Source organism: Pteropus vampyrus, unplaced genomic scaffold (genome assembly GCF_000151845.1).
Source record: "Pteropus vampyrus isolate Shadow unplaced genomic scaffold, Pvam_2.0 Scaffold66, whole genome shotgun sequence".
Taxonomy (NCBI): Eukaryota; Metazoa; Chordata; class Mammalia; order Chiroptera; family Pteropodidae; genus Pteropus; species Pteropus vampyrus.
This window is the reverse complement of record NW_011888847.1, coordinates 2320189-2332100: the sequence shown is the minus strand read 5'-3', so window position 1 is coordinate 2332100 and position 11912 is coordinate 2320189. Positions and strand designations below refer to the sequence as shown.

General features: G+C 33.4%; 1 protein-coding gene and 1 pseudogene across 3 annotated transcripts in view; one reads left to right on the top strand and one right to left on the bottom strand.

Moving 5' to 3' along the window:
- The window catches only part of SOCS5 (suppressor of cytokine signaling 5), a 50981-nt gene that overhangs the window by 1663 nt on the left and 37406 nt on the right, over window positions 1-11912 (top strand). Inside the window, exon 1 of one of the 3 annotated variants that reach the window (XM_011361326.2) lies at window positions 3407-4873. The exons of the other annotated variants lie outside the window; for them this stretch is intronic. The gene's annotated coding sequence lies outside the window, so the exon portion shown is untranslated. Of the gene's footprint in view, window positions 1-3406; window positions 4874-11912 lie in introns of those variants that run through there. 3 annotated transcript variants of the gene reach the window in all.
- On the bottom strand, window positions 6160-6277 carry LOC111740672 (annotated as a pseudogene).

Sequence of the window (11912 nt, the reverse complement as noted above, 5' to 3'; positions counted from 1 at the left end):
CTGCTGAAGATCTTTTCTTCAGGTTTCTCCATCTATAGCGGTGGCTTAGTTCTTCCCAATTTAACGTTTAGGCTGAATTGTACTATTATAGTTTGCTACTGAGTTTTATTCTACAAGATTAATAAGTAATTCACATGCTTTTTTTTTTTTTTACCTTGCTTTTAATTGTTTCTTTACAAGGTCATGCAAAATTGAACCACAAATTCTATAGAAGCTTTAAGGTATTTTAAATGTTGAACTGGGAAGATGTTGGTAAGCTAGCAGCTCTAAAAAGCAATACTAAAATCAGGTTGAGTTTTCTAACAGTTGGGAATATTAATACCAAATGCTTAGTTTAATTTTAATAATATTGTATTTGCATAACACTCTTGAGAATGGGTTAGAAACATAGAAAATGCGTACCAAGGTTAGGCAGTGGCAGTCCACAGAATCCACCTCTCTAACAGCCGGTGAAGGTTCTTCGCTTCACAATCAGCAGCTAAAAATTGCACAGCTAGATCTTTAATCTTTTAAATATTTCCTTAATAATATATATGGTATCTTACTAATTCCTCAAAATTTACAAATCAAAAGCTTTTTTAGGGACTACTTAAACATATTTGAGAAAATTTTATAGACCAAATTTTTGCCCTCTGATATAATTCGTCAGAGAAAACATTTCTGCAAAAGTGTTAATATTTTCGGTTGGCACCTTCTTAGTTCTTGAATAATTAATGAATAATTACATTTTTTTTCCTCCCTATTGTCCTTGAATTTTACTATTCGTCCTTAGAGAGAATGTACTGGCACACAAAACAAGTCGCCTAAAATATTGAAACCTAACACCTTTTAACATTATATTAGCTTTAGCTTCTACATTATTCACCTTGAGACTTATCTATAGCATATCAGTGGTTGTAAAGGCTATCCCCTGTCACCTTTGTTTAGGATGGACTGTTTTCTCCATTTGTAGACCTAGGGGACAACAATGCTTAATGCCTACAAAGTAGTGGTAATACCTAAACAGAATGAGAATGGGAAGCTTGGAAAAAATACCTGTATGTATGAGTCACAGTTCTAGAGTGGAAGAGTAGACCATGGAGATGATTATTTTGTAGATCTGGGAACCAAGATCCAGAGCAGAGGAAGGGACGAAATTGCTAGTGATAGAGCCAGGGTTGATGGAAGGTCTCTAGAGGACTCTAGTCCAAGGTTTTTCTATTTTATCACATTCACAGCATTTATTTCCAAAGCATTCTAGTGCCAAATATATATGGTTTTTGGATTATTTATAATGTTCCCTTCTAAGGATGTGGAAGTTTGAGTTGACTAATTTTGTACATGAAATGATTTAACATTGGATGAGCTTTTACTGAAAAGTTGAAAATGATATGCTGCATTGTTGGTGAAAGTGCTGCTATTTCTCTGTCATTGGAAAAAGACATTGTCATATCGATTAAAATATTAGATGAACTTCTTAGTGTATGCTAGTTTTCTATATTTTTAGCATATTTTTATGCTAAAATTTAATTGCATAAAGATTTTCAGAATTCAAAAGGGTCATATTTGCAAGATGAATTATACTTTAAAATATTATTTTCAATAAGTGTGGTGGTGGTTTTGTTATGTTAAAATGCATTCCATTACCTTTAAAAAGAGCAGTAGTATAGTTACATGATAATTGTGAAAACATAATTTCTATCATAGTTGTAATAGAGAAAATCTAGGTTTGTATCTCAGCCAGATAATAACATTATGATCTCTGGCAAGTGATTTAACCATTGTGTATTTAGGTTTCTTCATTTGTAAAGTGAGGGGAATACCTCATAGGATATTAGCACATAGTAAGGGTATAACAAATATTAGATATTATTTTTTATGGTTCATTAGATACAGATACAGGCACTTTTATGCCCATTTGTTTCCTTGCTATTAACGAACTCGCTGTGAGTCTACAAAAAAAATTTCCTAGGTAAATACATGATCTAATAATATAATAATAGTCTGCCTTAATAGTCATGTAGTAGGGGCAGTAGTGCAAATGATGCTGTCATTTTTCTTCCTCCTTTCTCTGTTCACCTTGGTCCGTTAATTAGGTAGGCATGTCAAGTTAGACTGGATGTGTCTGTTTTAATGAATGACATTGGGAGACCCTTGTAGTTTCATTATTCAGAGCCAAAATATTAATAATTGATTTGTGAGTATTCTACTGAAAATACAGCGAGTTCTAGAGGCCTACTGACTAAGCTTAGATGAGGAAACCAGGAGTTTTAAGGTCTGTTATTAATTGCAACCCCTTTCTGCCAGTGGAACCGTGAGATCATTGAACCTTGCTTTCTATTAAGTGAATATTTTGATGACCTCATTCATTAAACTGTTAGGTTTTAGTGATAAAATTTGTGCAACAACAATTTTGTAACATTTTGTTCTTTTTAATTTGCTATAACTCAGGTATAAGCAGTATTGTGAACATGTGGTTTAGCAAATGTTTTTACAGCGACAGTGGTAGATTTCTTCTGGATATTCTTTGGTTCTGCTTTATGAGGTTCTATTGCTTTTATAGCAGCTCTTCTTCCATTTATAGTCCTCATAATTTTGATTCTCAGGCATCTTTGTGGTATTTCCTTCTCACAACATCCTTACCTCCTGTAACAACATGTAACTTCTTACCACTTGTCACGCATGAGCCTATTTTTTATGCCTCTTTTTAAACATTAATTTCAATTATTATTATGATTTTTTAAATTTTTTTCCTCTTCTTTTTAATTCCCACTCCCCCCCCACCCCCCCTTCCACCCTTGACCTGTGGATGTTGCTATTTCCCCTTAAGAACTTGATCTCTGAAGGCGGGGCATCTCCTCCCACAGGCTCCCAGCATTTGCCCCTGGGGTACCTGGCATACTGGGGTATGGTCCGTGGCTCCACCTGGGGTGTGAACCTGGGGTGTGAACCGAGGACCTTCTGCATGTAAAGCAGATGTGCTAACCACTACACTATGGAGCCACCCCTAATTTCAATTATTTTTAAGTGTATATCACATAGTATTTTTTAATTGCTCTTATTTTTAGAGTTTCATTAAAATGAATTTATTTTACTGGTTAGAGATTAAAATCGGAAACAAGTTATAGCTCAAAAGCATCCTCATTAATGGCAGTAGTAGATTCTTGCTCTATTGTTTTAGGTCTCAGGCAGATATTCTGTTGATGGTACTTCAGATGGTAAATTCATGGGTCATCCCTTTAGTCTGAAGTAATAATGCTAGCTGGGCTAAGTGAGGTACATGGAGCCATCAAAAGTTTTCAGGGTCATATTATTTTTTATAACTGATAAAGAATTTTAGTGTTTGAGAGTGACCAATTCCTAATCTTCATTTGATTAACTATTGTAATAAAGATTATGGAATTATTAAAATTTATTGTACATTTTTGGACTCGACATACTTTTAGGAATTTTATAGAACTTAGACATACAGATCTTTTCTTTAGGCCTATTAAATAATCTAATTATGTGATATTTAGTTAAATATAGTTTCAAAAGACATCAGAAATACCGTGTTATAAAATTCAACCATTGCTCAATTTTTCTTTAAGTTGGGATTTTCTTTATTCAAAAATAATTATGGCATTGTGAATTGCCTGGTACTCATATTTAAAATTCATAGAGATATGGACTGAGAGGATATAGACCATGCAAACTACTTAGCTTCAATGTAGATGTTAGAGAATAATAGAGAGAGAATACGAATCATTTGCTTTACCTAGCTTAATAAATTCTTCATCTGAGTTAGCCAACTATCTTACTTTTAAGGAGAGGAAAGGGCTTTTGAATCTGGTCAGAGTGGAAGTAATCTTGAAGGGTAATTGGCTAGACTATTGATTCATGTAGTGTTAGGTAAATTTATATCTGAGTGGTTTAACTAAAAATTAGTTGCCTGACTTTATTCTATATGTAGGTGAAAAATTCTAAGGAATGACTTAAGAGAGACCATAATGACACTATTGCCAAATATAGTGTAGTGGAAATATATTTCCACAGGTTCTCTAACAGCTGATAAGCATTTTACTTATATACTGTTTAACACCAAAATTAAATATACCTTTGCTTTGATGAGATATACAGTAATCTTTTATCAAAGCTAATAAGAGGAAGCAGTGATGATCATTTTGAAAAAATTATTTTTGAAACAGGCTTATCTGCTCTGCAATTGTCTTCAAATTATGGCTTCCTTATTTTATTTGAAGACTACTATAACAAGAATAATATCCAGTCTTTTTATTCTGAGCAAGATTCTTCAGTTAGCGGTGGTCATCAAGTATATGATATGCTGTATTTTAAGTAATTGAAAAGGATAGATGCTTAAGTGATACGTGTATTTAAAATGGAACATGAAAGATAGAATGATGGAATGGAGCTGAACTTTAAGCCTACATATATGGTGGGTAGCCAGAGGAAAGGAGAGCTAAGGTGAGAGAAAAATGTTGAGAAAAACCAGGATTCTGTGGGAGTTTTTTCCCTGCATAGATCCTGAATTCTATAGATAAGCATGTTTTTGTATTAGGAAAACTGCTAAAATATATTCTAAAACTAAATGATAAACTTACTAAACATTAAATATAATGCGTTGGGAGAAGTCCAAGTATCTTAAGGGTTAAAATCTGCATGTAGCCAAAGGAGAGCTGATTTATCTAATTAGTTAGTTTTTTACTTTCATTATTAACATGGAACAACAGTCTAACCTCATTATATTACAGGTGATTGGTACTGGGACCAGTTTTTATTTAACATTTTTTATAAATGATTTAAAAAACAGACTGGCAGTAAAAGTTGCCAGGTTTGCAGCTGACAGGAAGTTAAAAGCCAAGCCAGCAAGGAGAAGCTACAGGAACATTCTTTGGTGAGTTTTCATGTAGCAGAGAACAAGATAATGCATTTAGGAGATATTCCAAATTATATGTCTAGGACCTGAGTTATGACTCAGAAAGGGGATCCAGAAGTCATGGAGATAACTTCCTTGAAGGTATTTGTTGTAGTTGCTGCTGGGCTGCAAAGTCCAAGAACCAGGTTGGGCATGGTTCTGAAAACAAAAATGATGATGTACATAAAAATAATTATAAAAGTGGTTACCATTTTTGACTATTATGTTCCAAGCTAAGTGATTTGTAGTCATTCTTTTATTTAATTCTCTTAATTCTGAAAGGTGGGTGGCATTATCCAATTTTATCAGAGAAGAAATTTGACTCAGGGAGGTTAAATGACTTTCCCAAGTCAGACAAATATGTGGTAGAATTGGGACTAAGGCCCTAGTCTTTTGACTGTTTATCCTAAATGTTTCCCAGGATAGTAAAGAGGCACCTTTTAAGACTTGTAATAGTTTAATTTAGGGTTTATGAAGTGTTATTTTACTCTCTTGTTGTAGCCGCTTTGGATGTCATTTCCATGAGAGAGAGTATCTAGATATTTTCAGAGGGTTTAGAGACATTCCTTAAATTCTTGATTAAAAAAACAATCCTGATTTTTAAGGAACTAGGGATATTTTGGTGCACAGTTTTACTCTTGAGATTGCTAAATCAACACTGGCTGCCCATTAAATGTTTCTCCTGTTGACTTTATAAAATGCTGGATCATTAATGGTCATTAATAAAGGCAACAGTTAAAAAATATATATTGTTTGGTAGAATAAGAGTCCAGAGATCTAGATTCTTTTAGTGGTGTTAAATAGTGGTGTGAAAACATTCTGATAGCAATGAAACAGGTATACTGTTCTTGCTCTGAGGAAGGGAAGCCATCAACTGTGCCTTAAAAGATGAGCAGGTTCATGAAGAGGGGTTACAGAGTTCTGGGCAGAGAGAATATAGCAGTATATTAGATGAATCACTGAACTTTTTGAACTACAATTTCCTCACATTTGAGTTAAAGTATTAGAAAAGTATTTTATATTTCACTTATAAGGGCAGTAGCTGCTGTTTATAATGTTACACACACACACATTTTATATTTCTTGATTTTGAAATCCCAAAAAATGAAGTTCTTAGAACCAAGTAAGCCTGTGTTAAAGTGCTTGGTAAATTTTTATTTATTTATTTTTATTTTTATTTATTTTTTTAGGCAAGGCAACCCTTGATTGACCTCACAGATTGCAAGGACCTTGTCAGCTTACAATCCCTTATTTTTTATTTTTTACACCTACAGCACCTAGTCTTCCTAGGTGGTCTCCCATCCAAGTACTTACCAGGCCCGACCCTGCTTACTTCCAAGATCAGATGAGATCGGGCTTGTTCAGGGTGGCATGGCCATAGACAGTGCTCTGTAAATTTTTAAGAGGTCTAGCAATAAGAGTGATAGAGAAATACTGATGTTCTTATGAAGGGTGGACAAAGAGGATACTGTGAAAACAGGTAGCAGGAGGAGAAAAATATAAGAGGAGAAACAGCAGAAGTGGGGAGGGGACGTGTTAAAGATGAAAGGAAATGGATGTGAAGAAAATTGAATTATAGTTCTCTTTGTGCCTGTCAATATAAAGGAGAGTAATAAGTCTGTAACTGAAAACTTAATATTAATTTATTGTAAGGAAGAAACTCAGCAAGTAGTTGAAACATTTTACTCACTTTTCCATTTAGTCTGGACTGACCATGTTAATAAATAAGCTAAGTGAGAGTGGCTATATTGTCTGATTGTTTCTTCACTCATTACTGCTGTACAGGTTTAGCTAACAGTTTTAAATAGTGTAATGGTGCTCATAAAAAGAAAATAAGCTGGACTGAGTTATTATTTATTCTAGATTATTAAAAATGAAAAGACATATAGTGTGTGTAAGGAGAAAAGTGAAGTTTGGTCTGTTGAGTACAAATGAAAATTAGGAAATCAAACTAGGTAAAATGGGAACAAATTGTGAATAATTTTGTATGCTATACTAAAAGTTTGGATTTTTGCTTTATAGGCAGGGAAGTGACACAAATAGTTTGGTGTTTTAGAAAACTGATTATAGCAATAATAAAGAGAATAGTCTGGAGGAACAGATTGGAAACATTTGTTCACCAAGTAAGTAATACATATGGCAGGGTGAGTGAAGGAGGCAGTGAGTAAATGAGGCAGTCTCTCTGGCCTCTGGTAGGTAGATCACAGTCAAGGATGCCGTTTAAGTCTCTGCCCTACTTTAGGAAAGAGATTTTGATTGTCCGGATTAAGAAATTGTAGTGGGGATAGAAACAAGAGCAGATTGCAGAGCTATTTAGGAGTTTTAAGTATTCCAGACTCGGTTAGTGTTTGGAGGTGATAGAGAATGAGTCTAAGGTTCCTGACTTGGCAGTAGAATAATGTATATAAGTTTATAAGAGAGGGGGGAATTCTGAGTTTGCTTTCAGGTAAGTAGTTGTGCTTTTTAGATATGTATAATACCATAACCTATATATTAGTTGGAAATATGGGTTTAGCTTAGGAGCATGGTCAGGTTTATAGATATGATTTGGGAAGCATAAAGTTTATAGTTGAAAGTTATGAAATTAGACGAGTAATGACCATAATTCCTAAGTAATAATGCATGCAGAACAAAAAGTAACTGCCAATACTGGCACTTAGTTTGGGTGTGTAGACTTTTTAAAATTTTTTTAGTAATCATAGGTTATTATTTTTTTAATTTATTTTTTACGGTGATATTGGTGAACGAAATCCAGTAAGTTTCAGTTGTACATTTTACCAGTAAGGCATATATATATTTACATTGTGTGTTCACCTCCCATAGTTAAATTTCTTTCTGTCACCACATATTTGACCCCTTTTACCACATCTACCTCCCCCCTCCCCTCTTTCCCCTACCCTCTGGTAACCACTAGTTTATTGTCCATGTCCATGTGTCTCTGTTTGTCGTGTTCATTTGTTGCTTTTAGGTTTATATCCTACATATAAGTGATAATGTGATTTTCAAAGTTTTCTGTCTGACTTATTTCACTTAGCATAATTATCTCGAGATCCATCCATGTCGTTGCAAATGGCAGTATTTTAGACATTTTTTAATATTTACCTTTTGCCCACCTCCAGTCAAACCACAACTCCTTGGTCTTACAAGGAATACTTAGAAATATTTGCTGCCAGAAAGCCAGAACTACTTTAGTGTCCTTGAGACAGTGTACTTCATCCTGTCTGGCCATCCAATACAATATAGGGAATTCATAGATACACTTCCTTATTCTTCACATAAAGTCTCTTTTTGAAATCCTGTTTGGTTCCTTGGGCTGTGAAGTAGGAATACATACTGAAGCCTAAAGGCTTTTTTCACCTTTAAAATCTAGTCCAGAGCAACTCTAATCAACCATTTCTTTGCCTCTCTTGCTCTCCTACCCTTCCAACCCTATAGAATTTAAGGCTCTGGAAAGTAGAATGCACTCCAAAAGAGAAAAGTAAAAACAGCACAAGAGAAAGACCCTCGAAGAGGACTGTAATCTTTTTCAATTCTCCTCCAAAGGTTTTCTCTAAACTAGGGAATGGATTTGGTGAGTCATTGAGAAGAGATGTCCAAATTCAGTAAAATAAAAACATCTTTTAGGAGCAAGATTTTCAAGTGCTTAGAGAATTTGGAAAGAATCTGAGGTGGTTTAGCACTTGTGGAAAAGATGAGTTTTTGGTTCAGTTTTAAAGGAGGTAGAAATACAAGTCTGTGCAGCGAAAGGTAAGAATAACACTATTAAAGAAGTGGGAAAAACAGTACCAAGGAAGTAGAACATTAAGGAAGAAAAAGCAAAGGAACTGGTAAACAGGATTCCTTATCTAAAATGCACAGTTTAAGTTGAGATTAATGAGAAATTAGGGTAGTTAGATGATTGAAGACTAAGATTTGGATTTGGAACTTTTTGAAACACATGCATAGAAAATTGAACACAAACAGAGGAGTATTGTAACAAGACTTAAATGGCGATTAAACACTTAAGGAAGATGACAACTTATATATAGTTTATGATATATATAGCACTGATTAATTTGTAAACTACCTAAATCTCTTACATTTTTTTTCTTATTATGTACTTCTATAACTGTGGAGTAAAATTATATTCCTGGGCTTAAGAATTATATGAAACTCTTGTTTAAAATATAGATTCATCCATGTTACATGTAACAGTAGTTAGTTCCTTTTAGTTGCTGACTAGTATTCAATTATATGGATATACTGTAATATAATTATTGTGGAAAGGGTTTCTAGTTTTCATGTTATGACTAAAGCTAGTATGAACTTTTTTTTTTTTAAGATGAGGCAACCCTTAGATGACCTCACAGATTGCAAGGTTTACAACATAGTGATCAAACATTTATATAACTTACGGAGTGGTCATCCTGATAAATCTAGTACCCTAGATCATTGATTTTAAAATTTATTTTTGTTAAATATTAACACTTAAAGCTGTATATTTTCATTATCATTCCATTCAAAATATTTTCTAATTTCTCTCGTAATTTTTTCTTTGACCCAGGAGTTGTTTTGAAGAGTGGTGTCAAATAATTTCCAAGTATTTGAGATTTTCAAGTTATCCTTTTGTTACTTTGTTTTCATTTAATACCATAGTGGTAAAAGAACATATTCTAAATAATTTCAATCTATTTAAGTTTGCTGATTGTTTTAAGGTACAACATATGGTATATCTTGGTGAATGTTCAATGTGTACTTAAAAAGAATGTATATTCTCCTATTGCTGGGTCGTGTTGTATAAATATGGTTAGATTAGGTTGGTCTTCATATATCTTCTTATATTTTTACTAATTTTCTGTTAACTTGTTTTATCGATTACTGAGAGAGGAAAGTTGAATTTTTCACCTATTTTGAATTTCTCAGCTTCTCATTTCAGTTCTATTGGATTTTATTTCATGTTACAGCACTATTATAGCACTGTTAGATACAAGCACATATAAGATCATGAATTGTCCTTTTTTATCTGTTTATTTCCTTTGTTCTGAAGTCTGTTTCAGATACTAAAATTTGTTTTGATTAACATTTGTATGGTATATCTTTTTAAGTCATTTTTACTTTTAACCTGTTTATATCATTATATTTAAAGTGGGTGGGTTTCTTGTAGAGAGCATATATCTGGGTCTTGCTTTTTTATACAGTCTGACAATATCTCTTTTATTTGGTGTGTTTAGACTGTGAGTTGGCAAACTGTCGCTGGCAGAACAAACTTGACCTGCCACCTGTTTGTGTAAATAAAGTTTTATTGGAACACAGTTATGCCCTTTCATTTACATATTGTCTATGGCTGCTTTTGTGCTACAGTGGCAAGGCTAAGTAGTTGGGACAGTGAACATCTGGTCCTCAAAGCCTGAAATATTTTCTGGCTCTTTACAGAAAAAGTTTGCCAACCACTGGTTTAGACCATTTACATTTAATGTAATTATTGATATAGCTATATTAAATAGTACCATCTTACTATTCTTTTTTCCTCTGTTTTCTGTCTGCTTTGAGGTGGTTATTTTTTCTTCCATTGGTTTGTAACATCTCTCTCAAAAATTTTTTAGTGGTGGCCCTTATAATTTATTAATTAATTAATAACAGTGTGCCCTCAAATAATATACCACCACATGTGTAATGCAAGAATCTTACATAAGAGTATACTCCTGATTCCTTCCTCCCATCTTTTATGCTTTGTTACACATTTTGATTTTATTTTTGCTTTAACCCCATTGCTGTTCCTTTTGCTTTTCTCAAGCAGTTACCTTTTAGAGCAATTAAAAATGAGAAAAATATTTTTAATATTTACCTTCATTTAACCATTTCTTCAGATCTTCATTTCTTTCTGTGCATCAAGTTTGTATCTGGTATTATATATCCTTTGCTTGAAAAACTTCCTTTTGTAGTTTTTATAGTGCAACATTCTCTCTTTCTTTGCCTTCTAGGTTTTCAGGGTTCCACCCCTGCCTTCCAGCACCTTAAAGATGTTATTCTATTATCTTATTTGCATAGTTTCTGACAAGAACTTTGTTGTGATCCCTTATATTTGTTTCGCTGTGTGTAATATGCTTTTTCTTTTGGGCTGCTTTTAAGATTTTCTTTAATCACTGTTTTTCAGCAACTTTATTGAGATGACACTTTGTGTGGTTTTGTTTCTGTTTATCCTTGGGGTTTATTGAGTTCCTCAGATCTGTGTATTGTTTTCATCACATTTATAATGTTTTTAGCTATCTTCAAATTTTTAAATCCCAAATATTTTCTGCTCAGAATTCAAATATATACATAAAAGAATAATTTTGTTTTTTAAATGGATTTGTGCAATTCATACTATTTTTTTAGTTAATTTAATTAACAGAGGTAAATTTTGTAAATGAAATAACACTGGAAAAATTGGTCTGCCATAGATGAATATTTATTTACTAGAAGAGATATTATTTCCTAAAAGATTTTTCTCTAAGCTTATGAAATAAGATCATAATTCAGTAAATTTGCTTAACATAGACTGCATAATTATGCAGGCATAGACTGCATAATTCAGTAGATCTCTCAGGTGAAAAAGAATCAAGTTGTTGGCAAATATTTTCTGTTGGTAAGAACATAAATTAGTACAACTTTCTAAATGGCTGTCAGTCAGCTCAGGATGCTATGACAAAATGCTATAAATTTATGTTATTGTAAACAACAGGTGACTTACAGACAACAGAGTTTATTTCTTACTGTTCTGAAGGCTAGAAATTTCAGATCAGGGTGCTAGCATGGCCAGGTTCTGGTGAGAGCCTTCTTCAGGATTGCAGACTACAGACTTCTTGTATCCTCATGTAATAGAAAGAGAGCTAGCTAGCTCTCTGGCCTCTTATAAGGGCACGAATCCTGTTTATAAGGATTCCACCCTCATGATCTAATTAATTACCTTGCCTCATTTCCAACTACCATTACATTGGGGATTAGATTTCAAAATATGAATTTTCGGGGGACATATTCAGTCTGTTACACTGACAATTTG